We start from the raw sequence: 27,583 nt of genomic DNA, 5'->3' as shown, positions 1-27,583 counted from the left end.
ATTCAGGTGATACAAATATAAAAGTGGTACCTTAAACCTACTTATAGAATTAACATCTATGAATGATAAAAATGACAACAGGGACATTAGCATGGCACCACAGCTAAAATAAGAGATTTGGAGAGAATATTCAGGTTCAGACAGTACTTAATAGTGTGATTTGTACGCAAATCAATTTAACTTAAGAAAATAAATAGTCTTTAGGTATTAGTTCTGAGTTATAATTACTTCCTTCCTCCCCAACAGTTTATAATTGTTGGTGGGTTTCTCCCCCCAATCCTGTGTGTTTCATGTTAGTATAAAATTTTTTATTCCCCCTTTCATGAGGAGTATAGTATGTTGCTTTCACAAAAAATTCACTAACAGCCTAAGCTATTTTAATAAACGATTTTTCCCTGTAAAATAGCTCCAAGATAAAGATTTTTACATCGCAGAAAAAAATGGAGGAAAATTGAGAGAACAGTTTATTTCCTATAGTAGCTTGCTATTGATGACGAAAAACAAGGAAACAAATGTAATTGGTAAAACAAACCCCAAGGGAAGTTTCAAGTATCTCAAACAGGAGACTATTCTTAGTTGTAAATAGCTCAGTTTTATTTCTAGAACCTAAAATATGTATCCCTGCCCCCCTATCTCACTTCCAATTTCAATACTTCAGCCTTATCAGAGTAAACAAGCTATTGTTAGAATAGAAAACCCAGCTAGGTCTGAGGGCCTGCTGCCACTTCCCTCTCTTCCTAGCACAATCCAGTGCCAATAGCTTTTGGAAAAGGGAAGAAAGAAAGGTCTGCTACTGTGCTGTGTGGAAGCAAAGGGGCAGAGGGGCATCACTTCAATCTCTTGGCTCTGGTCCTTTCTCTCTCGCCATCTCCAGAGAAAAGAGATGCTCTTCATTCACAAAACAAAACAAGAAAATCTCTATAATTATTTTTGGCTCAGCTCCATTGAAATGCATTCTCCTGGAAGCATCTCTGTTTTAGATTAAAACAATGCTTAGAATATTCATTCTCTGCTCTTTCTTTCTCGCTACCCCTGCATGCCACCCCCCAACCACGACTCTCCCCCATCCCACCCCATTTTTCTCTTGCTTGCTTATTTCTCAGTCTTGGTTTCTTTTGCTCTCTGTCACTGCCTTTAGTTGTATTTTTTTTTTTTCTCAATCATACCAAACTTAGGCTTCAAACGTTGTTAGCATTGACGCCTACAAGTGCAACTCAAGGTCTCCATGTTCAATGTCAGTTGTTCAAGACTCATAACCTCTGCTAACCAGGAAATTTCCACAATCCTGTGTCCCCATCATATTTTATGATTGTTGATTTGTGATCTGATGTTTCAAAGCAAAAAATAGGTGCTTCTAGCCTTTTCCTGTTCATTAAAATTGGGAATAAAATTTACTTTCTCTTTCCTCCAGCCCTCTTTAACACCCAGTCCTCAAAAGATGGATAAAATCTTCATTGTCTTTAGTAGGTGGTAGTTATTGAATTCCAGGGGTAAGGCATGGAAAATTTTGAAAATCCAAATTCTATCATTTAGTCACTGACAAAATTGAGCTCAAGAAATCAGGATGTATCTATTAAACATTTTTTTCTATGACCAACTTTACCTTTGGTTTTGTTTTCCTTAATAAGGGCAAAAACTTTTACCCTTTCTCTTTTTGCTAAGGGGAAAACATTATAGTGAATGGAATATAGAATTCCCACTTGTGTGTATGTATTATATAAAAGTTATCTGTGCTATGAAATATGGGGCTCTCTTCCCCAAACAGTGGGTTCATTTGTGCCCCTGATATTTATTTATAATGACATATTTGTGGAATTCCAATTTCTTATACCTTTCAATTCTTGGTGACTGTAGACAAAAGTTGCTGATAAACCTTTTGTAGACAGAGGTAGATCTGATACCTACTTCCATTAGCATTACTGTGTTTTTCTATTTCTCACTTTCTCAGAATAATTAGTTTGTGCTCATTTCAAATTCTTGGTTGTTAGCAAAGGCATCCAACCTTGGTACCTATTACCCATGGAATGTACATCCTATTTAGGGGTGCCTTCTTGCTCCTTTGAACAATGAATTTTTTTGTGGATCCTGTAATCACATATAAGTAGAAACTAGCCCTCCTGCACTATCTTGACAAACAAAACAAAATCCTGACAGTTGCCCAGGTTTGAAATGTCTCTGGGATTTCCCATCTGTCCAATAACAGTAAAGTAATCTTGTAAACATGTATTTAAAAGACTTTGAGAATCTATTTCTAAGCCCTCACAAGAGCTCTGATTACTGAACTCCATTTGGTTTACCAAATAGAAAGAAAAGAAAAAAAAAAAAGGACAACCACACACACTGCAATTAATTACACTGTAAACATTTAATAAATATTCTTTCTTTCTATCCTTGCCCTTTTCAAAAGGAAAGGTGGTAATTTACATGTGCTATGCCTTTTTCTTCTCATTGTTTTATTTCTTTATTTCCTGGCTTTCTTTAACTTCAGTAGAAAAGAGGTGGACATGTTTGAGGAGATAGAAATGTTTACCTAGTACATTTATTTTGTCATATAATAAAACAGCCTAGGCACCTTCTACTTTGTCTTAGAAGCTTTGTTAAACCACTAGTTCTGGAAGCTGCATTTTAATTACAAAATATCGTAAAGGGAATACAGTAGGAATACACAACCCTTGATTCTCAGCCAAATGAGAGGAAGTTTAATAGCAATGTATAGTTGCAGGAATGGCTATGTTGGGGATCCATATGCATGTTCAACTCACACATTCAGGCAGTGCAATAAAGCAGGGAAAAAACAGCTGATACACAAAAGGGACCGTCTAGACAGTACCCCATCAGTCTGGCTAAATTTGGTGCTGGCATTCCCAGTGGGATTGTAATATAATTGTTCTGGTGTCTGCGTTCATTCCCCCTGTCAAACACCATTCCAAATATATATCCTTCTCCCCCCAACCCTTTTCCTTCCATAAATGTGAGGCCCACATTGTGCCATGCTAGAGAGGGTGTTAGATGGCTCAACTCCAAGAAAATGTTATAATTTAGCAAAATCACATTGTTCAATTTCTTTAAAAAAAAAATCCTTGTTACTACCTGGGTCCAAACAGAATTAAGTCCAGTCAAATTTTGATAATTTAAATTAGAACATGGAAAAATTTACATGCAAATACAAATAACCTTGAAATATTTGAGCACTTCAGATGAAAGTAAATAGACTCTTTCTCCTTTATATTTATTAACCTTTGTTAGAAAATTTAACAGAAATCAGAGATGTGAAAGTGTAATGATGGACATGGATCATAAATTCTAATGAAGAAAAGGCTAATGAAAAAAATGTTAAGCAGAAGCACTGAAAAAATGTAAATTTTGTATTTTTCCTTTCTTGGGTTTAAAAGTCGTAATATTTTTTCTTTCTAGCCATCTTTTGAAACTTAAATTTATGTTAACATATATGAATGATTTCATTTTTCTTTGGCTTTTTAAAGGAGAAACCAGAAATACTGATTCACTGACTTTTGGTAATTATCAATTAATATTTTCTAAATATTCTGGTTTAAGGCATCATGAAAATTAAAAGCACTACTTACAGAATAAAATAAGCTAAAAATCCTATCATTAAAATGAATAATGCATACATTATTGATAAAAATGCTTATAATCTAAAAACTTCCACACCATTAAAATGTAAATGGTCACATTTATTTTTAAGAAAAATGCAGATTTAGAGATTGCCATATAAAATAACCAGATATACTTACTTTATTTTCTATTCCAAAGTGTCATCTCTGGTTATTGTTTAGATATTAAAATTGACCAGGAAATGTATTTTTTCATCTTTTTTTTTTAACTCCAAGAAAAATTATCTTCAGAAGCACGCTGGGCTGTTTTGTTTTATTAACTATGGGTGTATATTTGTACTTTATATTTTGGAGCTTAGTAGTCCTTTCTCTGATCCTATAGACAGAATTTGTCTCCCATCTCAGCAGTTTTGAGATTCTAGGTAGACTAGGATCCCAAGTGAGTGAAGAAAGTCCACAGCCTCGTCAGGGATCACTCTAACTAGAGCAAATTCAAAGAAAATACTTCAGGCCCTAGATCCTGGCTTTACCCAACTTTCGGAGGCTGAGACAGGGGTACACCAGCCAAGACAAGGCTAACAAGAAATGGCTCTTCCAGGAAGAAGCAAGACACAGGGCCTCCACCCGCACAAAGAGCACAATTGCACAGAAAATCACCACCAAAGCAATCAGGAAATATTCAAATACATTTTACAGAGATCTTAAAAATCTCATGTAAAAATGAACGATGAAAGATTATAGAAGTCTTAAAATTCTCATGTGAAAAAATAAGATTAAGAGTTTGTGTCCTTTCATTTTTAATTTTTAAAGGTAGCGATTTCATATGTTTTTCCGTCTTTGTATGACATTTTCCTTCCGACTTTGCACGTGGGTGTGAGAAATACGTCATTTAAAAAAGACAAAATAATAATATGTGAACAGTGACTGCCTGAAACTGGGTGGTTTGCTTGTGATTATTTTTTATTCGCTTTATTTTATTTATTTATTTATTTTACATTATGTACAGGGGGAAAGTGAAAGAAAGGCATGCAGTAGGCCTCTCTGAAATGAAACAGTGTGGCAAAATCTGAGTTTTATATTTGATTCTCAAACTATTGAATAATATCCTATGAGACCTCTTAGGTCTTAACTGGATTAAAATGAATATATTTGTGCTCTGGCTCTTTTCAGCTAACTAATGTGCATGTGAATTGATAGTGTGCGAGGGAGCCGGTGAGAGCAAGTGTATGTGACACGGGGAGAGGACGCGGGCTCCAGGCTGAGGGTGACTGAAGGAGCGTGCAGGACCGTGTGGGCTGCCTCCGAAGAGTGAGAGCGATGACAATCAGCAGGCCTTGGGGTCTGGTGCATTTTGTCGGGAGCCAGAAGAGAAGCTTAGCTGAGAGATGAGGAGGGAGGGGAAACGTGGTGAAGGGAGGGAGGGGAAGGGGGTGTGGCGTGTGCGCGCGCGCGCGCGCGCGTGTGTGTGCGCGCACTCGCGCACACGAGCCTGCGCGCGCGCGTGTTGGCTCTGAGATGTCAGTTATGGCTGAGCCTTGGGTTTTTGTTTTGTCGGTTCCTGGTGTAAATAGGCTGGAATCTCAGGTTCAGGTTGGAGTGCGTGCAAAGGCATCATCGTTCGAGTTTCTTTTTCTGGCCCTACACTAGGGTTGCTGCTCGGAACATTGCCGCCGCTACAGAGGAGTGGGGGGAGCAGCAAGGGATGGGGGTCTGTCTGCAGCTGCCCCTCTCACACTTGAATAAAAGAACTTTTTTTCAGGGGTAGGGAAGCTGTGAATACCTTTCCCAATAAGAGATGAGGCATATTGAAAACTATATTAAATTACCCTGATTAACAATTTAGCCACGAACAGGGGAGCTTTGGGAGATCTCTATAGGCAGGACTGGGGGCTATTCATGCCAGCAGCTAAGAGGTCGAAAGGTTTCTGAAGTTCACAGGCTCAGAGCCTTTGTTATGCTAACAGACAATCTCAAATCAGCTGCCTAGTGGAGTGTGAAATATAAATGATTCCTTGAGAACTTCCAATAAGTTGTCACTCTTGCTCTCCAAATACCGGGACAGGCTGCTAATTTCTAGCAGGCCCTTTTGCAACATCGCTAGCCCTAAATGAATGCCTTTGTAGTTCAAATAATCTTTTCAAGGGAGCTGTCCTATCATCATAGCCCAAATGCATCTTGGTTTTGACTATTAAATGAAAATCAGGGCTCAGCAGTGCTTGACTTTTCCAAGCGGCCGGCCCCATGTTTGGGAAGGGTGGTGGCAGCTCTCATGCACAACAAGTTAGCACCCACTGCAGGAGGGCCAGGGCATTAGTAACAGCTCGAGGCCCCAGGAGCTACCCTAACTCTCACCCCCATTCCCTAACAGTAACAATGCTCTGGGAGAGATTTACGTGGCTTCCCTCGGGCTAGACTACCTTCCTCTTTCAACCACACCAACATCTCTCTGATTTATGGACCCTCTGTCCAAGAGGATAGCCAGCTGACCTGCGAGCATCTGACTGGTCACTTCGAAGCATCAACTTTGGAGATGGATGTATTCATTCTGCAGGGCATGCAAGGCCAAGGGGAAGAGGGCAAGGTGTGGGTCCAGGCCATGCCCCTGCGATCAGATGCTTGTGGATATTATTTTATCATTTTCCCATAAGGAGGAGAGGAACATGGCTCCTGATCTTGGGTGTGACCCACTGAGCATGTCCAGATGGATAGAAAGAGGTCCTGGCCCTCTGAGTCTGAATTACAAAGCTTTGTAAATGAGGAAAACCACTTCCCATTCCAAAACCAACACGAGTTGGGGGGAGTGAGAATAAGAAACTATCTGGGAAAGCGTGTGCCCAAATTAAACATTCGACTAAGAAAGGACAAAGCTAATTTATACAAATAAGGAAAACAAGCGAAAGAGAGGACAGAAACCGAGGAAATTAGAAATCTGTCTCCACCAGTCTTTACAGAGGAAAGGATAAAACCTAAGCAGTAATAATTCGGGTCCTAAAAATATTGATATTTCTGACTCTATGTGCTCTCCTTCTTTGCTGAAATACAAACAAGCCCATGGTATCACAGAAGTCTCTGGTTTTTCCCAGACAGAGCAGGTTTGATTTTTGGCAAGGAATGGGGGGGAGAGGAGTCAAATGGGCTCTATTTCTTAATATATTTCTAAAGTAAGATTATAAACATATAAATGTACAGAAGCAATATATTTTAATGCCTCCTTAGGAAACTTTAGAAATCTTGATGATACAGCTCTACAGAAAAACCAAGGGCCAGATTCCCCTTCATCTTATTCCTCTAATTATGATTTAAAATATTACACCAAAAGTGTTTGGGGGAGTTCATTTTGATCAATATAGAAACTGGTTTAAGTGAATACTTTTTTTTTTCTGCTTTGGATACACCAAGACATCACTATATATTGATATATTAAATATTTTAAAAAGCAGCAGTATAACTTACACCAATTTTGAAATCATCTGGCTTACATGTTTAAATCTTATTTTTTAAAAAGCCAGGACACAAAATACAATAGGAAAGGACTCTGGGTTTCAACTCAGAGACTCTGGCTGTCAGAATAGGAGAAAGTGTTTAGTAATCAGGTCAGTATTTGTCTTTCAAATCCGTATTTGTTTCAGCCAGTAAAACAATCTGCAAATAATATTGGCTAGAAAAAATTAGTTCAGATTACTGACATTGAAGGAGTAAAACTAAAGTTTGTGGTTTCTTCTGCCAAATACCAGAATTAGATACTAATTTGTTATTGATCCCCTCACATCCTTTTCAGAGGGACTTAGGATCCTGGCTATCCTTATTTCAGAGATAGCAGAATGATTGGCTTCGGACGCACTTCTAATTACACACAGAACTTCTAATTACACACAAAAAAGGCAACGCTGATAGCTCAAAGTTCAGCAGATGTGTCACAACTTGCTTAAATTTAACTTTTCATCCCCTCTCCATTTAAAATGTTTTAATTAATATGAAACTATAAGCATCTACATGTCACTGACACATGCTGGATAGTCAGAAAAGAAACACCTTCTCTGTGCTTCCACATACTTATTTTACCACTTCCAAGTGTCCTCTCTCTTTCCCGTCTTTAACACATCAAAACAGGGAAGAAAGCGCTTTTGTGTTATAACTACAGAGAAAACATTTGAGAATGTGTCAATGCTGTGAATACCAGCACCAGTTTGGGGGTTGGTTTGTTTTTCCCCCTGCCGTGGTATTTCTTTTCCCTTTGCTTTTGCAGTCTTTAAACTCTGGCCACTTTGAGAAAAGCAATGGTTGAAATGAAAAGTTAGGACAAATTGTGTTAAACCTGTGTGTTGCCAGAGTATGAGCATGATGAAAGCAGTGTTAGGACAGTCCAGACCTAGAGCAGCTCTCCACATACAGAAAACTAAAATAAAAAATAAAAAGCTGTTTTTTGGGTTGTTTTTTTTTTTTTTTTTACTTTCTTAACACTTAAGACCTGAGAGAAAGGGAATCCCTATTTAAAACAAAACAAAATAAAACAAAACAAAACAACTTTCCAAGGTTGCCATTTCTTCAGATTGGGGGTGTCTGAATGCGTGTGTTTGTGTGTGTGCATGGGAAAGTGTGTTTGGGGAGAAAGGAAAGAATGGGGGAGGAGGAAGGGCAGATACCTTTACTGACATATTAATTCTTTAGATAGCAGTAAATGAATGGTCCAAACAGACATTTGTTTCCCTTAATAGGTTTTGTACAGGTCTCTTACAAGCTGTGGCATATGCTTCATTTATATGTATACTTATTTAGAAGGATTGAGAATAATAGGTGTAGTTTGTCTATGGTCGCAGTTATTATTTAGAGTCCAAAGAGGTTAAAACTTTTTTCTACCCCAAACACGAATACAAAGGTCTCTTGTATGTGCTTCCTGCCTTACATTCAGGGCCAATTAAAAATAAAGGTAATATTCTAACTCTCAGCCTTGGGAGGAGAAAGGAGGCTAAAAGGCAAAATAACTCCAAGATGGCTGCCTCTTCCTTCGTCCCCTTCCTTTCTGCCTGTTTTCCACATAGAAATTAATGTAATATTTTGTTTAGAAATCACAGTGTAGGTCATTTGCAAATGAGGCAGCCTCAGAGGCACCAATATCTGCCTAGAATTCTCTCACGATGCCATCGAGGTATGGAGAGATTAAAATGCAAACATTCAAATGTATTTAGATTTGTACACAGTGGCGAGACTCACACATATACACACTTGGATGTATGAACAACACACGCAGCTGCAAATGGAATAAAGGGCTGAAATCCTTCTTAATTCTTAGGACAGAGGGCAAAGGAGGGCGCCAGGTCACCTCCTTCCTCCCCACAGGTTCAAAAATGCCCTGTTCATGGTCTGGATTCGATTTTTTAAAAAAGATATATCTTACTGATGACTCTCTCATTAGGCAGACTTCTAAAGTCTGGGGAGACAAGATTTCCATAAATTATCTCTCTAACTCATCTCATGCTGGTACAAAATGCAAAGCCAAAATTTTTTTTTTTTACTTTTGCATTTTTTTTAAAAGAGAATAGCAAGCTAACCAGCTTCCTGACTAACATGTTAAAGGATTAAGATCACTAGTAATTACTGCTATTAATTATAATAAATATATATTCTCAGTGATAAAATCCCACCCGTAAAGCTAAACTAAAATCATGTTGAGAATAAATAAAAGTATATTTGGGGCTTTATAACAGATTTATAGCAGGTTACTCTCTAGACTGGAGTGCACTAGGCATAGAACAAAGCAAATGGTTTAGTTCCTATAGGAAATATATTAAAAAGGAAAAAAAAAAAGAAAAAAGCCCACAACCCTTTATCTAAAAGCCATCAGGGACAAGCACTCAATACAAGTTAACAAGCAGGAACTGATAAGATAACATTTATATGAGGTCAGAAGTCAAATGCCAGTCAAAGGCTTTTAACCTCTTGGGTCATAAACAGGAATAGTTAAAAGTGAGAGGTAGTTATTTATCGGATATTAAGGGTACCTGATCATTGCCAGAGAATCACCAATGATGAAACTAATTAGGATTTATAGAAAAAGAACTTTGTAGCTGTTCAAAGAAAATTAACCTACAAACCCATCTTTCTGTAATTGGTAGAAAGAAAAACAAAAAACCCACCCTTCTATGGGGGGGGAGAAATCTAGCAAATTTAAACAGATTTAGTAACAAAATCTCTCTCAGAAACAATAATTTATAGTTAATGTATATATTGATTAATATATGGTAAATGATAGCCCGTACAAATTCTGTATTAACCATCTTACAACAAAAAGAGGCATCACATAATTTATTTTCAATTTTTGTTCTCTTTCTTTTACTCCCCCCATTCAGACCTCCTAAATTAGACAGGCTATAACTCCGATATCACAATACTTCTTGTCCTCAGCATACCATCATTTATAAAATTAAAAATATATATGTATTCTAAGAGCAATTATTTGAAAACATCAGAATATCGAAACTGCTTAATTAAAATTTTATCTTCATCTATCCAGAGAAACAGATGTCTCTTCCTTTATTTGCTGTCAGGATACTTTCCTTTGTTTTGATTTTTGTCCTTTTTGTCTTTTTTTTTAGGTTCACATTCCAAACAGTTCTTGGTCTCAGAGTCCATGCTGGCTTATATTTTCAAAGCATACCACCCCCCCCCCACCTTTTTTCTCTTTTGCAATAAAAGAAAGCAGATCTAGATATTTCTTTCTAGAGAGAGATAGAGGGATTGTTGTTAGGCCTGCTAAGGCCCACTGTTTCTTTAAACAGAGTCCACAATACACTAGGCGAACATTGTGGATTTAAAATGCTTTTAAATATTTATCAGAAGTATTTTATCATCATATTCAAATGACACCTGGAGTGCACTCACCTTTATTGACAATCTCTGTTCTGAAAGTCCATTTGCTTCCTTAAAGCCCCCCAAGCAGAACAAGGACTACCCGTTTTCATTCAGTTAATGTTTAGTAAAAAACCAAGCAACCTTAATCAGCATGCTGATTGCATCGTCAACTAACAAATAATTTACTACTCTGAGCATTGCATTCCATTAAAAGCTCATTAAATTTTCTGTTCTCCAATGGGAGGTTTAGCTTTTGAACTGCATGCTTTTGCTTCGAATGATCATTTATTCAATTTTTGCAAAATGTTGTGGGTTTTTTTTTCCTAAAGTATAGGTGAGCATTTCAATACCTATAGACTGCAGACATATGGAAACACAGTTCAGGGTTTGAGAATGTTCCATTTGATTTATAGACTCTGTTTAATAAAAATTCAACATAATCTCTTGCACTTTTAGAAAATCCTGAAATCACTGAGTATATCTGTGCTTATGTGTGACCCAAACATAGCCTCAGAAATATTAATACATAATATAAAATATTAAATCCCCTTTTTAAAGCTTCAACTTTCCTCTTCCATATACTATAGCTACTGCTATTTTTAGGATTTTTATCTTTATAAATAGCTGTTTTCTACTTATTCAAAAAGGAGCATGACACCACAAAGATCTTACCATATTTGATGCCAAACTTAATACCTCGGGTGGGGGGAGGAGTGAGGGGTGGCTAGCTACCCAAAGAAATCCACAATTTCCAGGGTTTATTTACACATTTTTTACATACTCCTAATCCCCTGAATTATTTTCATGCCCAGGCCCAACTAGGAAAGAGTATATTTATTATTTTTAATTTAGGGAAATGTAGGAAAATATCGGCCCCCAAATTAACATGCATCTTTGGATTGCTAATTGTGCTCATTGCAAATTTGGGTCATTTTGCATGAGTGACTCTAATGTAGGTCTGAGATTGCCATGCAGCGCAGTGGATTCCTGATTCCCCGCGCTAATCCTGAACTCGGTGATTGTGTCAGGTGCAGTTCTGTATGCTCTAGCAGCTGGCTCATCCTCATCAATGCAAATAAGGCAACTCCTACAATCAGAGCCTCGTGAGTGTGAGGCCTGATTGCTGAGGGCAGGCTAAAGCACTACACAGACTCTCACTTTCAAATCATGCTAAGTGACAAGACAACTGCAATGTCCCTCCAGTTCAAAATCAACCTTTTGAAAACAAAACAAGAAGAGGATGGCTACAAAGAAGAGGAAAACCCCAGTGTTTGGGAAATGGACTCGTTTAGTTGGGCTTTATTTAGATACAGAGGTAATCTAAAGTGCATTTCAACAAATAAGTCTCTAGCTCCTATTCTGTCTGAGACACTTTGTTTTAAGGGTTGTGGGGGTGCAGAGATGAGGAAGACACAGTCCCTGCCTTGAGGGAACTCCACCATTTGATGGCAGAAAGTCACAAAGAGGAAGATAATAACATAATTGTTATTAAGGTGCAGTCCCCAAAATCTTAAATGAAAGCTGTAAACCATATTTTTACAGGAACGTTGTAGAGATCTCATGAAGGCATGGATGTCAAGAGCAAAATTTTTGGAAGCTTTGGGTTCAAATCCTAGCTTTGCCACATACTTGGTCAAGTTATTTCACCTTTCCACAACCTTAATGTCATCCTCTGCAAAGTGGTGGCGACAGCAGGGCCTGCCTCCCAGGTGTCTTAGAAGAAGGAAATGAGATTCCGTACACAACATGCTTGCCTCAGTGCTTGGCACATGGTAAGCGCTCAGGAACGTCAGTTGCAATGATTATTTCCTCCCTAACATACAAAGAAGGCGGGAGGAGGGATCTAAAAATAATAATGTGCCACAGTTTGAAAAGCATTTGTTTGATCTGTCTCTAAATTCCCATTTTTCATGTAGCACTTACCCTGCGGAAGTGAAAATACTGTAAATGTGAAAGAGCCCTGCATCTCTCAGTGGTGTCTGGACAACCCTGGCAACTCAGAACGTGAAGGGGAGAACAAGAAATCCCTGTGCTTTTCCTTTTCTTCCTTTCCAAACACGTGTGCAGGCTTCCCCTGCATCTCAGCCCCACCCTCTTTATTTCACTGCCTAATCTATAAAGGAGGATTAGCAGCAGCACGCTGCTTTGGCATAGAGCAGATTCTGGGTGAGGACCTGTAGGTAGAGTCTAATGAATACAATTTTCTGGGACTGTGAGTGCATATTTTTAGCTACATGCTGGGCTCCAGCGTTGGCTCTTGAGACAAATGAACAGATCCTTTGATCAGACTTGGGTGTTGCTCCAAGAAGAACCTTTTCAGGAAGTCGTTGGGGGAAAATGTCTTCTGTTTCCCTTCTTTCTAATTTGTACTCTATAGATTACAGGTTCCGGATAACTGGGCCCTGTAAGTTACATTACAACACCAAGATACACCATTTTGGGGGTGGGGGTAAAGGTGCTCCTGGGTGCCCGCGAACAGATCCACTTTCTGGCAAAACAGGATGGCTGGTACTCAAGTGTGCGGTTGCCATCCTTCCCCCTCTGAGAGTAAGCTAGAGGTAGTTAACCCTCCTGGGGGAGGCTTGGCCTAGACAACATCATAGACACTATATCCCCCCTGGAGTTGCCAAACAATAAAACTGCTTTCTTTGCCAAATACAAAGAATGGTCTGGAGGTGGATATTAGCAAACAGCAAGCCATATAAAGAAGAAAGGGAGGGAGAAGAAAGAAAAGGAGAATAGAAGGGCGGATGGAGGAAAAGATGGAAAATTACATGAAAAGAAGGCATAAAACAAGGTCCTTTCTGCTTTTGTTTGCCAGGGACAGGGCAGCCATTCAGTCTTGTCTTGATTTTAGCCAGTGCCATGGCAAGGATAGGGCGGTGGAGAAAGGGTTTTTGATGCAACGCCAAGCAGAGCAGGGATGAGGCACCAGGTCTTGTGGAAATGCCGAGATTTTAAGACCTTGGCCCTGGGAGAGTGTGAGCAAGATGGTAAGTGATTTGATCTCTTACATTCCTCCTCAGGACCCTCTCCTTCTCTTTCTAATAGGATTAACAGATATTTTCCTAAGCAGAAATCAAAATGTGTCAAATCATCTGAGACAGTCGATTTGTTCACAATGCCCACCTTCTTGTCGTTCGGATGCAGCACTATTCAAAAACAGTTTCATTTCAAGAGATACAATGCAGCAGAGAGGTAAACATTTATCTTCATAATCTTACACTCCTTTCAGACTGTTTAATTTTTCCCAGTGATTTTCCCCTCCTCTTTTACTCCACCCCCAAGCTCGCCTTCAAAACATTTAGTACAAAAAAGACACGACTTCCCCAGAGGATTCGGGTCTCAGTGATCCTGATGATGCAGCGTGTGCTCTCCATGATCCCTGGGACTCCCCAGATCTGTTCCCGCGCCCTGCCTCACTGCTTCTGTTGTCCCCGTCTGCGTCACTTACAAATCCGCTTCCAACACCTGTGCAGGTTACCTCCGCCTCTTCCTCCTACCTCATCCCCAGTGAGCAGGACTTGTTCCCTGCTCCACCCCACCCCCACTGCTTTTTCTCTTACTGCTGTTTTTGCAACTATCGCTGTCTGCACCAGCACAGCTCTCTGCAGCTTCTCCTAAAGGAGACATTAAGTTGCCTTCCTTTGTGCTACCTTAAAACTGCTTGTCCTCCTCCAGCTGCCTTTGAACACAAGGACCAGTGTCACCTTTGGAACAATGAATGAAAGTAGTTGGAGTGGGATTCCAACTTCACATTGTTGGCATTCCTGAAAATCTCATGCATTTCCATTCCCCCTCTCCTCCTTCCTTCTCCTTGAGACCCCATAAGATAGAGCAATTAGAAGCTCCGAAATGAATAGAAACAATAGCTGCTGGTATGTTTTATTCCTAAGGTTTGAATAGTAGACATTTAGGGAGCAGAATAAAGTCTTATTTTTCCCCTTTTTCTTACCATTTGTATATTCAGTTCACATGTATAGGTACTTTTTTTTAAAGTGGATTGCTGACAGCATTTTCTGTAATAACATATTTTCCACTGATGTATTTTAGGTGTCTGTTTAACCATAATGCTCTTTGTGATCATGGTGTCAAAATATAATGAATTGGTCTGTTCTACCTAGAAAGCCCTTCCACCAGTTTGTCTCCCCGCTGCCCCTGTTAAAATCCTATTCATCCTGCAGGATCCAGCTCACAGCAAATCTCCTCCAGGAAATTGTCCCAGGTCCTCCCAGAATTCTTCTCCCTCCCTCACTGCTCCCATTTCAGGTGCTTCTGCTTCTGTGTCTGCTCGGATCAGAGTCTACGTTACACTCCAGCTAGGGTTGGTGCCTGTCTGCACAATTAGACAGTGAGGCCTGGAGGACAAAGGTGTCCTCCTGTCCGACTCTCTGCCACTCCTCGAAGAGTGCCTGGCCCAGTAGGAGGGAGCTGTCCCCTGAGGATGTGGAAGAGTGCGTGACCGCCAAGGCCTCCCAGCTCAGAAGAGCCCACCAGTCCCTGGCAGGGGTGCCTCTGGAAGTGAGGAAATCAAACCACTCCTGGCCCACTTCTCCCACCCCATTTCCGCTTCTATTTGACAATGATTTTGAGACTCCCCCACGTTAGAATTTTTAATATTTTTTCATCTAAATGCTCATCTTTAGTAAATACATAACTAGATGGATTGTGAAGTGAGGGAATTAAAAAGTGCTATCTTATATCTGAACAAATAAATCATTTATATTAGCTCTTCTCTTTCTAGGCTGGTTTGGAATTGGCAACAAATACCGAGGCATCAGTACTCCTCAACATCCGGCATTCATTTATTTTTTTTTTTAAGTGCTCTGACAAGTTGTTTACCGTGAGCCAAATGTCAATTAGCGCTGGCCTGAAAAGGAGTTCCTGGGCTGCATCTGTTTGTAGTTAGTCCTGGAGTCATCCTGACTATTTTGGCTTTTATTTGAACTAGGTATTTATCTTCCAAGATATCACCACCACCACAATAAAATCCCACTTAGTATTTGAACATTTGCTTAAAACCATACTTTGCTGGCAACCCTATGATTTCAGTGTTGAGTTTTTTCTCCTGATAAGGCAAATGACACTTTAGCCTTAGTTAATGTAAAACAGGAAGGTGTTAATCTCATTTTCAACGTGTCAGCTTTTCCAGGTAGAGCATTAATACGCAAGGTCTCCTGCTGGCAGACTCAACAGAATCTTCCTGGCTGTGAAGTGAAGTCCAAAGCTGGTAATTTTTGCTTTCCTTTATTGTATGTGCTCAGGTCTGCTTCATTCATTGAAAAGGATATATCAGTAGCTAAATGCGTATAAAGAAACAAAGGGATGTTTGCAAACTATCAACTCTGTACTCAGACATTCTGATAGATTTGTTTTAAAATATTTACATGCTACAAACATTTAAGTTTGTTTGATAAATAGCAACTAGAGGGACGCCTGGGTGGCTCAGTGGGTTATGCATCTAAGTCTTGATTTTGGATCAGGCCACGATCTCACTCGTTCGTGGGATGGAGTCTCCACTGTCAGCCCAGAGCCTGGTTGGGATTCTCTGTCTCCCTCTCTCTCTGCTCCTCCCCGATTAGTGTGCCCTCTTTCTCTCTCTTTCTCAAAATAAATATATAAACTTAAAAATTTTGTATGGTAAATAAATAGCAACTAGGTAAGGCATATTTAAAAGACCCTCTGAGATCTATAATTTCGCATTAGAGAACTACAGTCCAAGGTTACCATTTTCTTTGTTTAATTTACTTTCTTAAAAACAATCATTGTAAAGATTTAAACAAGGAAAAACATGGACTATGTTGCAGTAGGTGTCACAAAATTCCATATCCCACAAGAAAATTTATTTTCTTGAATAATGTGGGAATCAAACTTATTGTCTCTTCAGGGTGTAGATATGAAAGGAAACAAGGTCTTATGGTATTCAGCTGGTGTGGACAGTGTCAAAAAAACTTGTTCCCTACATAAATTTTTAGGAGTTTTGGGATTTGTCCTCCTTACCTTGTTTCTACAAATACTACGGGGAGTTCTTAAAGGGCAGTTTCAGAAACAGGTCAGAGAGAGCAAAAAAGATACCATTAACTGCAGTGAATATAGAAAAGTATTAAAAGTAAGCTTTCTTATTGATAAATACGGTTAATAGGTTTTAAAGAAAATGTCCCATGGTTCCAATTTAAGGAAGCATTAGAATTGGTATTTTAATCTGGCATAGAATTAGGATTTTATGTGTTTTTAAAAATCACAGATAAATGGGTTATAGATATTGATAAGCTATTAATTCCTTTCTGCTAAAAATGCAAGAGAAGCAGAAAGAATAAAATGGGATCCTAGCACAAGCAAGTAAAACAATATTTATGGGGTGAGTAAGGGTAGTGGCCGTGGGGAGAAAAGGCACAGACCTCGAAGGTGCCAAACCACCAAGGCTTCTCCCATATAAGAACTGATGTCAGTGGAGAAACAGTCAGGATGACCCTTGAGAAATTTTGTGCTTATTATGTTCTTCTACTTCTTAGTCACACGTTCCTATTTTGCAGCTGTGATAAGCTTTATTATTCCCACTTTACAGATGCAGAATCACAGGGCAGAAAAACTGAGACTCCTCCGAGTTAAGCAAGCCCTAGGCCCAGGGTTTCTTCCCTTTTTTTTTCTTTTCTCTCTCTCTCTCTCTCCTTTTTTTTTTTTTTTTAAGTTTACATTCAGGGCTTGAAAGCTGTGAGAGGAAGGGAAGAAAGATGAACCAAAAGATGTAAAACAAAGAAGGGAAAGTCACTGAGGAATCCCAAGCTGTCAAATCTATCCAGAAAAATAAGGCAGAGAAAAAGTGAGATGATAAGATCCTTTCTTTTATTCCTGTCCAAGTTAATAACATGCACAGTGCCTCTTTTTATTCATCTGCTGTCTGTACATATTTTCCCACACACCATTCTATAGTTATATAATTCATTTCCTTGCCCACTGGGTCAATACTTTATCACTTTACCAGTTTCTTTTTGTAATGGCTTTTTATACTCCTTGCCAGTAAGAGTGTACCCCCAGAAGAAGAGGATGACAAAAGGCAGGAGAAGGTGGACAGGAAAAGCCTGGTAAGCAGGATCACTCTTAGAGCTACATCTCCATTGTTCCATTTCCCCAGTGGGCATTATTATGCATTTCCCCTTAAGCATGAGGCCGTGTTATAGTCTGTGTTTAGCTTTTACCAGCTAAATGGATGAACTCACTGAAAAATATAGTAGGATTGCATTCTAGTATTGTTCATTGCAGCCACGTAACTAATATTTTATATATTGCATCTTAAATCTCCTTCTGGAAATGTAACACACTCATAACCTGTATAATTGGTGTCATTGTTGACATTTTTTATTTTCTCTGAAAACAGTTTGGTAAAGTTGTCTCCCTTTACCCACAGTTTCACTTTCTGTCATTTCACTTACCTGTCGTGAACCATAAGTCATCTGGAAGCAGATGATCCTCCTTGTGATGAATCAGCGGAAGGTCAAAAAGAGCCTAACTCTACATGGTCACAATGCCTGCGTCACTTACCACACGTCATCTTGTCTGTCGGCATTTTATCATCTCACATCATCAGGAGAAGGATGAACACAGTACAATAAGTTATTTTGAGAGAGGGAGAGAGAGAGAGAGAGAGAGACCACGCTCAAATCACTTTTACTAAGGTATGTTGTTATAATTGTTCAATTTTATTATTAGTTATTGCTCTTAATCTTACCGTGTCTAATTTATAAATTAAATTTTATCATAGGTACATATGTATAGGAAGAAGCATAGTATGTATAGGGTTCTGTGCTATCCATGGTTTCAGGCATCTGCTGGAGGTCTTGGATCAAATCCCTGCTGACAAGAGGGACTACTTAGCAATGTTGATTAAAGATTTTAAGCTTCAGAGGTTAGCAGGTTTGGGGTAAGATATGGAAATAGTGGCAGAAAATAACCTATGAAAGCTGTGGGATCACACAACTGGCTGAGTCTGAATCAGAAACTTGGACTTTTATTCTGACTCTGCATGCTACACATTGTCTCCCACATTCAGTTCTGTCAGTGCTCACTGTATAGAGGATTGCATTGGAAGTCCCTGCTCATCAGCTTACTCTTTTATTGGGAATGTCCCCAAAAGTTCTAGAAGGAAATTTTTAAAATGCCTTTTGGAGAAGGGATAAATTCTAAGTCCAAACTGCCCCCCACCCAAACTTTACAAACACCTCTGTATTTGTTACTGTACAATAATACAGATGATGTGCAAGCAAATATTTAGCTACAAGTATTGAAGGAAAAAAAAAACAGAACAAAACTTACTGGTCTAATTTTTCTGCCTGTCAAAATTAAGTAGGGATATAGGTATTTGAAGAAAAACAGGCACTAAGATGTTTTCCTTGCCATCCCCAAATATTCTTTTTTTTAATCTTTAACTATTTATTTTGAGAAGGTAGAGGGGCAGAGAGAGAGAGGGAGAGAGAATCCCAGGCAGCCTTTGCACACTGTCAGCGCAGAGCCTGATGCAGGGCTCAGTCTCACAAACCATGAGATTATGACCTGAGCCAAAATCAAATCAGATGCTCAACTGATGAAGCCACCCAGATACCTACCCCCTCCACCCCTGCCAAGTAGTCTCCCGGTCAACCAATATTTAGCACTCATTTCCTGTTAGGCACTGTGTTTGTTAGAGTCATGAGCATGAACAAAATGGACCTAATATCCACTCTATTGCTTGAGCTAATTTGGTAACTATTCTATTTTCAAAACATAAACGACTTATCAGCCATTCTTATTTTGGTATGAATTACTAATTCTAGATGGAGATTAATCAGTAATAGCTCATTTTTATTGTTTATGGTGAACATATGGAAGAACAATTAAATGTGAGAGGTAATTTTAGAGCATGGGGAATTTTGTGAGGGCAAAGCAGAATGTGATGTCGGAGTAGAAAGTTTGTGGTTACTTTGGGTTCTGGATATGCAGAGAAGAATAGGTAGGAGAATGACCAAGGAAAGCTTCATCGCCTTTTTTACCTAAGTTATTTTGGTAGCAATTTCTTGACCCAGGAATTTGTGACTTTATAAACTTTGTAGAGAATTCTGGATGTTATCAACCTTGAGTGACATCTGCCAAATATCACCTTCAAGCAATCTTTCATGATGATAGTTCTAGCCCCTGAAAGATAAAAAGGAAGACTATTTTATGTTATCCTACAGATTGTACCAAAAGCCAGCCAACTGGTATTTGAAGTAGGTTTGGAGCAGGTTTCTTGGCATTTTCCATCAAAGTTCCCCCTAAATGGGGGTAGAGGAAGAAGTTTGGGGTGGGAAAACTTCAATAGAATTATACGAGTTGTGGAAGAGAATAGGGAGAATATTAAAGGTAACTCAAAGCAGCAAGTCTGAAATGTCTTTAAAATATTGTGGTTGTTTTCCTTGAAAATTTAAGAAACTGTTATATATTACCCCACAATAGGCCCATGTTTGTTTTATAAGAAAACAGTCCTTGAATTGACTTGCTATTAGTAAAACTGACTTTCTAGGAAGAAATGTCATTATTACCGTGTGGGTCTCAGTCTGCCTCCGCAGGCTTGCACACACATGGGGGTGTCTAGAGGGTTTCACTGTGGATGATACTACATGTGAGATTTCACTTGTCTGAGCAGTCATAATGCCATGACCTGGTTGAACTGGATGTACTTCACATTTGTTTGTAAGGTGATTAGCCATCTCAGGATCCCTGTCAGTTTCTGGAACCCCAAATTTGTAAGGATTTTTCTATGATCTACATCTGACTGCCAGTGATATGGGCTTAGATGTTCAGGAGAGGTGGAAAATATGGGGCCCAGGCTTTCAGGTCAGAAAAACCAGCATGATGCACTGGGCAGGTGTAGAAATAAAACTGGATAAAGCATCCTTACCCGCCAGTTATCCTATGAGCTATTTATAGAGTTTTGCCAGATAAAGCTGGCTTGGTATGAAGCTATGATGGACACATCTGAAAACTTTTCAGTGATTTGTGGATGCTCCACAGTTTGAGGTTTGGTGTTAGGTAAAGATTAGCTCCCCTACAGTGTATAGTTTATAATGTCTCCCTTAGGGTCTGGACTACAGTGTGGGCATATTACTTGTGTTTCACAATTAGATACACCCATGTGAGAATTTGAATCAGATGCTAGTGATGAAAAAAAAAAGGATAATTCACAGACTTTCTCTTCCTCCCTCTCCCTTTCTCCTGTAATAGGAGCTGGGGCTACAAGGTAATACGCGGCGTAAAAGAGTCCACTTCTCCTTAACGGCTGGAATTATTCCTTTATCAAATCAGTTCTGCAACATAATTTTGTATGCTAGTCTGGAAGCTTAACTCAAGCCTAGCTCTTCAGACCTTTCAACATTTCAGTAAGTCACAAAATACCCTTTTATTAAACTCCTTTTCTGCTCAACCAACTGAAGTCACCTTTGATTGCTTGCAACTGAAGGCCCTGATGAAAACAGACTTTAATTAGGAGTGATCAACTTTAGACAGAGTGGTCAGCGAGGTCTCTGAGAAGGTGATACTGCACTGGGGCAGGAAGAATGTGAAGAAGCAAGTAATGTGAACAGCTAGGGGGAAAGTTGGAGCCAAAAAGAAAGTACGAAGGCGTCTGTACAGACGCCTAGAGAACAAAACAAACAAGCCTCCTGTCTTAGTGGAGTTTACCACTCATGGGGGTATTTACACAGTTAAATGTAGGCAGATAATAAGTAGCATAATGTTAGATACTGATGGGTGTTAATAAAGAAAACAAAAGAGAGAGTTATAGGCTGCAGACAAGGGACTATTTGGGATAGGGTGGGCAGGTCACATTCCTCAGAGACATAGAAAATTTATGACTTAGAGAAAAATCCCTTGGGTATGGTATCAAGACACGTTGCCCAAGGAAGTGAATTTAATAAGAGTTCTTAAAATAAAAACAAATATTGCAGTGCCATTTCTGCCAAGGTTAGGAATGTTGAGAGAATCCAACAGATGTTAAAATGCCCCTAGAGACAAAAGATTTTTAAATGTTAAACGTGATCCTCTTTTTGGTGATGTTCTCAACCTTATACTTGTCAAATACATATGACTACATTTTTAGGGACATGGTTCTTTAATTTATGAATATTCTTTTATAACTACAAATTGGCTTTAATTTTGTTTTGGATAGTTGCTGGGTGAACAAGTACTAACAACAAAATAAAAGCAATGCTGGTTCTTCATCATTTTATCAGAAGCTCTTCTGGTTTGATGAACGGGGCTGTCAACAATGGAATAAAGCCAGCACTTAACAGAGAGAAACCTCAGCTTCAAGCAGCAGTATTCCAAAATAATCTCTTAGTCAGTGGAAGTTGCTGGTTTTATGTGAGCATGAAAAATTAATTATCAATGAAAAGGCATTTACTTTTTTCAGAGTCTATATATTTATTGACAAATAAATGTTCTTTATCTCCCCAGAGGAAAGAACCATTCTCTAAAATTGTTTAATCAATTTACTGACCTGAGTCAAAGCTTTGAGGGAGAAAAGAAATGTGCTTTCTCAGACAGATCCCACAAAAGACTAAGCTGGTGGGTCTTTGGTGTGTTTGTTTTTCAGTAGAGCAATTATCTGGAATATCTTCTCCCCACAAAACCATAAATTTTTTTCAGGAAAATGTAAACAGATTTACTGGTAAACATGGCCAATTGAATACATACATCTACTCTTATTTTCTTCCCAAACCCTAGAAATGGCACTAAGAAACTTTTTGGAAGCACAAACCAATAAGGTTTGAACAACAACAGAACAGAACAACAGCAAAGAACAAGCAAGCAAGTAAGCAAGTAACCAAACAACCTAGAGTCTAGAAAGCAAGTGAATAAGTGGTAAATAGAACTTAATGGACCTGAGGATACAGATCCCAATGCTGGCAAAGAGAAAAGCTGTCAACTTACTCAATTTTACAGTAAGGACTGGCAATACTAGATGTCTCTGGAAATGGGCCTTGCAGGAGGGTGGGTAAAATAGGAGGATACACTCAAAGTCTAAAAAACCGGTCAGACCCATTAATGATGTCCCCAACTTCCAGCATCCAAGCAACCATTGTACCCCCACCTCACTCCCCAGACCAACTCCCTACCCCAACCCTGGCAGAGGAGTAGAGATCTAGTCTCTGGGGATGGTGAGGCATAGGCTTTTGGCTGGTGGCAGTTGAAAGTGAGGACAGGATACTGAAAGTGGGGGAAATAAGTAGACATATACATGCTAAGTGCTGAAAACCCTAACTCTTTTACCTTCCAGAATAGTAGTTGACAGACTTTTACCTTCAGCCAGGAGATTGGAAGATCTTTCCCCACATAGTCTGATAAGCTCAAAAGAAAAGATTTAAAGATAATGACATTCAAGGCTCCTCAACTAAATAGCCAAGCCAGATCATACTAAAGTAAATCTGTTGGGAAATCACCTTCTCACTTCTACCCCGAAACTGTCCAATACATAGATGCCTACTATCTTTATCATCTGAGAGAAATCTTTAATTTTAAAGGTAAAGAGACCAAAATAAAGCAACAGATAAAAGCAACTTGGAGGAAACACATGCCCTACCTGGAGAATAAAATGCCAAAAACAAAAGAAAACATAAATCACATCATTAATATCCTGAAAAGTGTTTAAAAAAAAAAGATATTGCAATCATGAAACAAGAATAGGATACTATAACAAATTAAGACATTCAGAGAACAAAATAAGCTATTAGAATTAAATATATATACATATATATATTATAGTAGAAATGAAAAAACAGATCAGAAGAATTGGAAGACAGAAATTTCTGAAGAAATTTCCCAAAAAGTAAAACAGAACAACAAATGAAAACAAATACAAAAACAAACAAACAAACAAAAAGACTAGCCCAGGAAACTCTAAACCCAAATAAAATTGAGAACAGAAAGACACAAATGGGGTGGGGGAAGGGAGATACATCTTAGTCTTCGATTGCTCCATAACAAATTACCATGAACATAGTACCTTAAGACAACGTACATTTACTATCCCACAGTTTTCATGGGTTAAGTAGGAGCCCAGGTACTGTAAACTAGGTGCTCTACTCAGGGCCTCACAAGGCTGTGACAAATGATAGGTGAGGGCTGGGATGTCTTCAGAGGCTCAAAGTCTTCTTCTAAGGTCATGTGTTCTTTGGCAGAATTCATTTCTTTTTAGCATTAGAACTTTTGGCAGCTTGCTCTTTCAAGGCCAGCAGGAAAGAGACTTTCACCTCTAGACTCTTCTTTAAAAGGCTCACCTGCCAAGTCAGCCCCACCTAGGATAATCTTTTGTTTAACTTAAAGTCACCTGATTAAGGATCTGCATTACATTTGCAGTATCACTTTGCTTTGCTGTATAACATTGCATATTCATGGGGGGATGCAATCTCATCCCCTTTGCCATATTTTTTTGGCTAGAAGTAAATTATAAGTCTGTCTATACTCAAGGCAATATAAAGGCATGGATATTATGGAGTGGAAATCCTGAGGTACAGTGTAGAATTCTACATACCACAGGAGGAGAAGGAATCACTAGAGATATAATGCAAGACAATTATTCAGACTTAAAACACTTAATTTTCCAGATTGAAAAAATTCATTGAATGCCAGGAAAATGAAGATATATCCACATCAGACTGTCAGAAAACTGTGGACCACAGAGAGATCTGATAAGCTTCCAGAAGGGGCATGTCACAAACCAAAGATCAGAGAGGAAGATGGTATTGAATTTCTAAATAGTACTACTTAAATCTTGAAGGCAATGGAGCAATGTATTCAATATTATGAAGCAAATTATTTTTCCACTTTAATTCAACACTTAGAAAGCTATAAATTTGGGACAGAGTAAAGGGATTTTCAGACATATAAGATCTCATTTTTTCCCATGTGCCTTTTCTCAGAAGAATGCCTGAGGATTTGCTCCATCAAAAAGAAGAGAACGTTAAGAGAGAAAATATAGAAGAACTAGCAGAGTAAGGCAAAGAAAATCCCAAAATCACAGTAGAGGAAGATCCCAAACAACCATAATGCAGGAGTGAGAAAACAACACAAGCAGAATGGGAAGTCAGAAGACTTCGAGAAAGATTTCTTCAATAGGATGAAATTGAGAATGGGGAATAAAATTCATAGAATATCTCTAGCCTCTTAACATACTTAAGAGAAATTTAGGCAACTGACATAGAGTTTGGGCTTGAATCAGTGATAAATAAGTCAGAGAAAACTAGGAAAACAGCCCAAAATGACTAATTCCAAAAGCACAGGAAAGGGAAATGAATCCTGATTTACTACATATTTCCATAGTAATAATAATGTCAACACACAGTTGAGGTAGAAATATATATTTGGATAATGAGGAATGGGAAGTTATGCATATGTTATAGGGGTATGAGGAGGGAAGTGAGCTAGAACTTCTGTTGCAGTAGATCTATAGATAATACCCAAAACTGTGAAAACAAGACAAGGCTATGCAGCATGCTATTTGGAGGCATGCAGGTAAATATCAAAAGATTGACCAAAAATGTTGGAAATACTTCTGGGAAAGAACAAATACAACAGGGAGAGAGAAGACAGGAGACTATCATTTCTCTAAAATAAGACCAATAAATTTATTTTATATTTTAAAAAGTGCATATATGACTCTAATAAAAAGCATAAAGCATAAATAGCCATGATCAGATAAAGCATTTATCTGTATAAACTGCTTTACTTTTCACAGTAGATATGTTGACTATTTACTTCTTTATGTAAGTTCACTATAGAGTAATGTTTATTATATTGTTGTTTTAAAGTCAGTTTACCAGAACTTCACATCAAATGAATGTTTCCACTCAGAGCTTTCCCCTTAAGAAGTGAGATACTTAATCCAAACTTGTTGCCAACACTTGAAATATTTTTGGGACTGTTTTTAGAATTACAAAGCCTGTGGCAAACTTCTTTAAATAACTTCAAAAGTGTCACTTCGTGCATTTAATATTTTGGAAGAACCAGGAATCATCTGAAATCACATTAGATTTGACTGGCCGAGCCAGCTCAAGCTATTTTAGGTAAAAATTAAGGTCTAAAAATAAACCAATACAACTGACTTTTTTTTTCGATGGCTTATGAATTAGCTACAAAGGGAACGTTAAAAGGGAAAAGGGTTCTAACAGTATTTTGTCTTTGAAGCATAATATGAGGCTACGTTTTTAGGAGGGGACCCCCATAGAGAAGTTAAGGATATTCTTCATGAACAGAAACAAAAATCTACATTAGAAACCTCCAGAAGCAGGGGGCGTGGGTGGCTACGTCCGTTAAACATCCAACTTTTGGTTTCAGCTCAGGTAGTGATCTCACAGTCGTGGAATGGAGCTCTTTGTTTAGTTTGGAGCCTGCTCAAAATTCTCTTTCTGTCTCTCTCTCTGTCTCTCTCTCCCCTTCTCTCCCTGCCTCTGCCCCTCCCCCGCTTGACTCACTTGCTCACACTTTCTCTCTCTTTCTCTCTCTCTGAAAAAAGAAAAGAAAGAAAAGAACCTACATAAGTGATTTTAAGAGAAAATAAAAGCCAAATGATATAAATTTGTTTACAGAGGTGCTCCTCCTCTCTCCAAGTAGGATTGGGCCACCCTCTGAAATTAGCAGAGCACCTTACATAACTGTGATTTATTGCCTTCTCTCAATGGAAGAGATACAACTGGAAGTAAAGCTTTGCCTTTGAATGGACTTCTATCTAGGTATATAAGGGAAGGGGAACAATTGCTGCCTCATCAGCTTCGATATCACCACAGTGATGAATCCAAGACATTTCTTCTTTTCTTCAGTGATGAATGACATGGCAGCTGTGGTGTCAAAGTCTTCCAATCTTCTCCCAAATGCTTAACTGGAACTCACCAATAGAGAACCTCAACAGCCCTGTTGACTTCAATCACATTCTCAACTATGTGGACCTTGTGACCGTCCAGCTCTGGTCTCTACTCAACAAACTTTTCTACCCAGAACAAATTTTTCTACCCAGGTGTAAAGACTATTAGCTGTCCATTATTCTTTACTCTTGGGCAAAAAAGAAGACTACATTTCCTACCCCATCATGCAGATAGGTTAGCCAACGGAACCTGAGTGGAAGAAGTATGTACCACTCCCAGGTTTACCGCATGCTGGGTACACTTTCCCCTTCTGTTATCTGGGTGCAGAGGATGAGGAGGCACTATGGAATCCTGCACAAGTATATGTAGCAGAGCCATTCCTGCCATCTGAGCCGCTGCCCTGGTCTGTTATATAAAAAAAGAAATACTGTGTTTCAGCAAATTTGAATATATTCAAGAAAATTTGAGAGTCTTTTTGTTACTATAGCCTAGTCTACACCATTGAAGAAACTGACTTTCTACCTGGAATAAGGGACCAACTTTCTGAGAGCATATATATTAAAGAACCCCTCCAAAGCTAGAGCTTCCTAACTTGAAATATGCAAAATGGAAATATGTTTGTTTTGGTTTAGTTAATACAGTTCTTCTAATTGGTGAATGATTGCAAAATGAAAGATGATAGACTACTTCAAAGTACATTTTTATAAATGCATAAACAGAAAACAAATGACTCAACACATGTTGTTCCAAGAAATAAAAGTAGGCTACAATCTCAAGAAGACATGACAGAGATAAAAGTAATGTAAAATAAAAGTGTAAATTATTGTGTTAAAGATAATCAGAAGAAAGAGTATCCACATAGTGGGCTGGTTGCAGTGGGCTTTGGAGGCAGCAGAGAAAAGGGAAAAAGCCTCTGAGGCAATAGAGTTGCCTTGGCCAGTGTAGTGTCTTTTTTAAAATGCGATCCTGAGGTCAAAGATTAGCAGGCAATAAGGATACGACCATATAAATGAATGGCTCTGCCTTACAAATGAACAGGAACTTGTGGCTGGAGAGACAGGAGGGAATAAAATGGGGGAGAGAGAGAAGATGACCAGTTAGAAGGTAGAGTGGAATGTGAAAATTCAGGATGAGGTTATCTGCATTGTCCTCAGTCTCACCAAACCTTTAATAAAAGGTGATGTGAGTAGAATCTGATTATTGCTATTTTATTTTTTTCTTCCAGAGTCCATGTTCTTTTTAAATATATAAACTTTTTATTTTGAAACAGTTTTAGATTTACAAAAAGAGTTG

The 27,583-nt window shown here is 38.6% G+C and overlaps 2 long non-coding RNA genes across 2 annotated transcripts in view; one reads left to right on the top strand and one right to left on the bottom strand.

The window, feature by feature from the left end:
* LOC115294137 overlaps window positions 1-10,519 on the bottom strand; it is a 37,922-nt gene extending 27,403 nt beyond the window's left edge. The window contains exon 1 of the long non-coding RNA XR_003909742.1: window positions 10,455-10,519. This is a non-coding gene — a long non-coding RNA (uncharacterized LOC115294137). The remainder of the gene's footprint in view (window positions 1-10,454) is intronic.
* A 7,351-nt stretch (window positions 10,520-17,870) lies between these two features.
* Window positions 17,871-26,376, top strand: LOC115294608. Its single transcript, XR_003909990.1, has 3 exons — window positions 17,871-18,097; window positions 20,658-20,812; window positions 26,162-26,376. It is a non-coding gene; the product is annotated as an uncharacterized LOC115294608 (long non-coding RNA).
* The last annotated feature ends 1,207 nt before the right edge of the window (window positions 26,377-27,583 follow it).

The sequence above is a fragment of the Suricata suricatta genome, chromosome 6 (genome assembly GCF_006229205.1).
Source record: "Suricata suricatta isolate VVHF042 chromosome 6, meerkat_22Aug2017_6uvM2_HiC, whole genome shotgun sequence".
Lineage (NCBI taxonomy): Eukaryota > Metazoa > Chordata > Mammalia > Carnivora > Herpestidae > Suricata > Suricata suricatta.
Note: the sequence above shows the minus strand (reverse complement) of the source record. Positions and strands in the feature narration are given on the sequence as shown.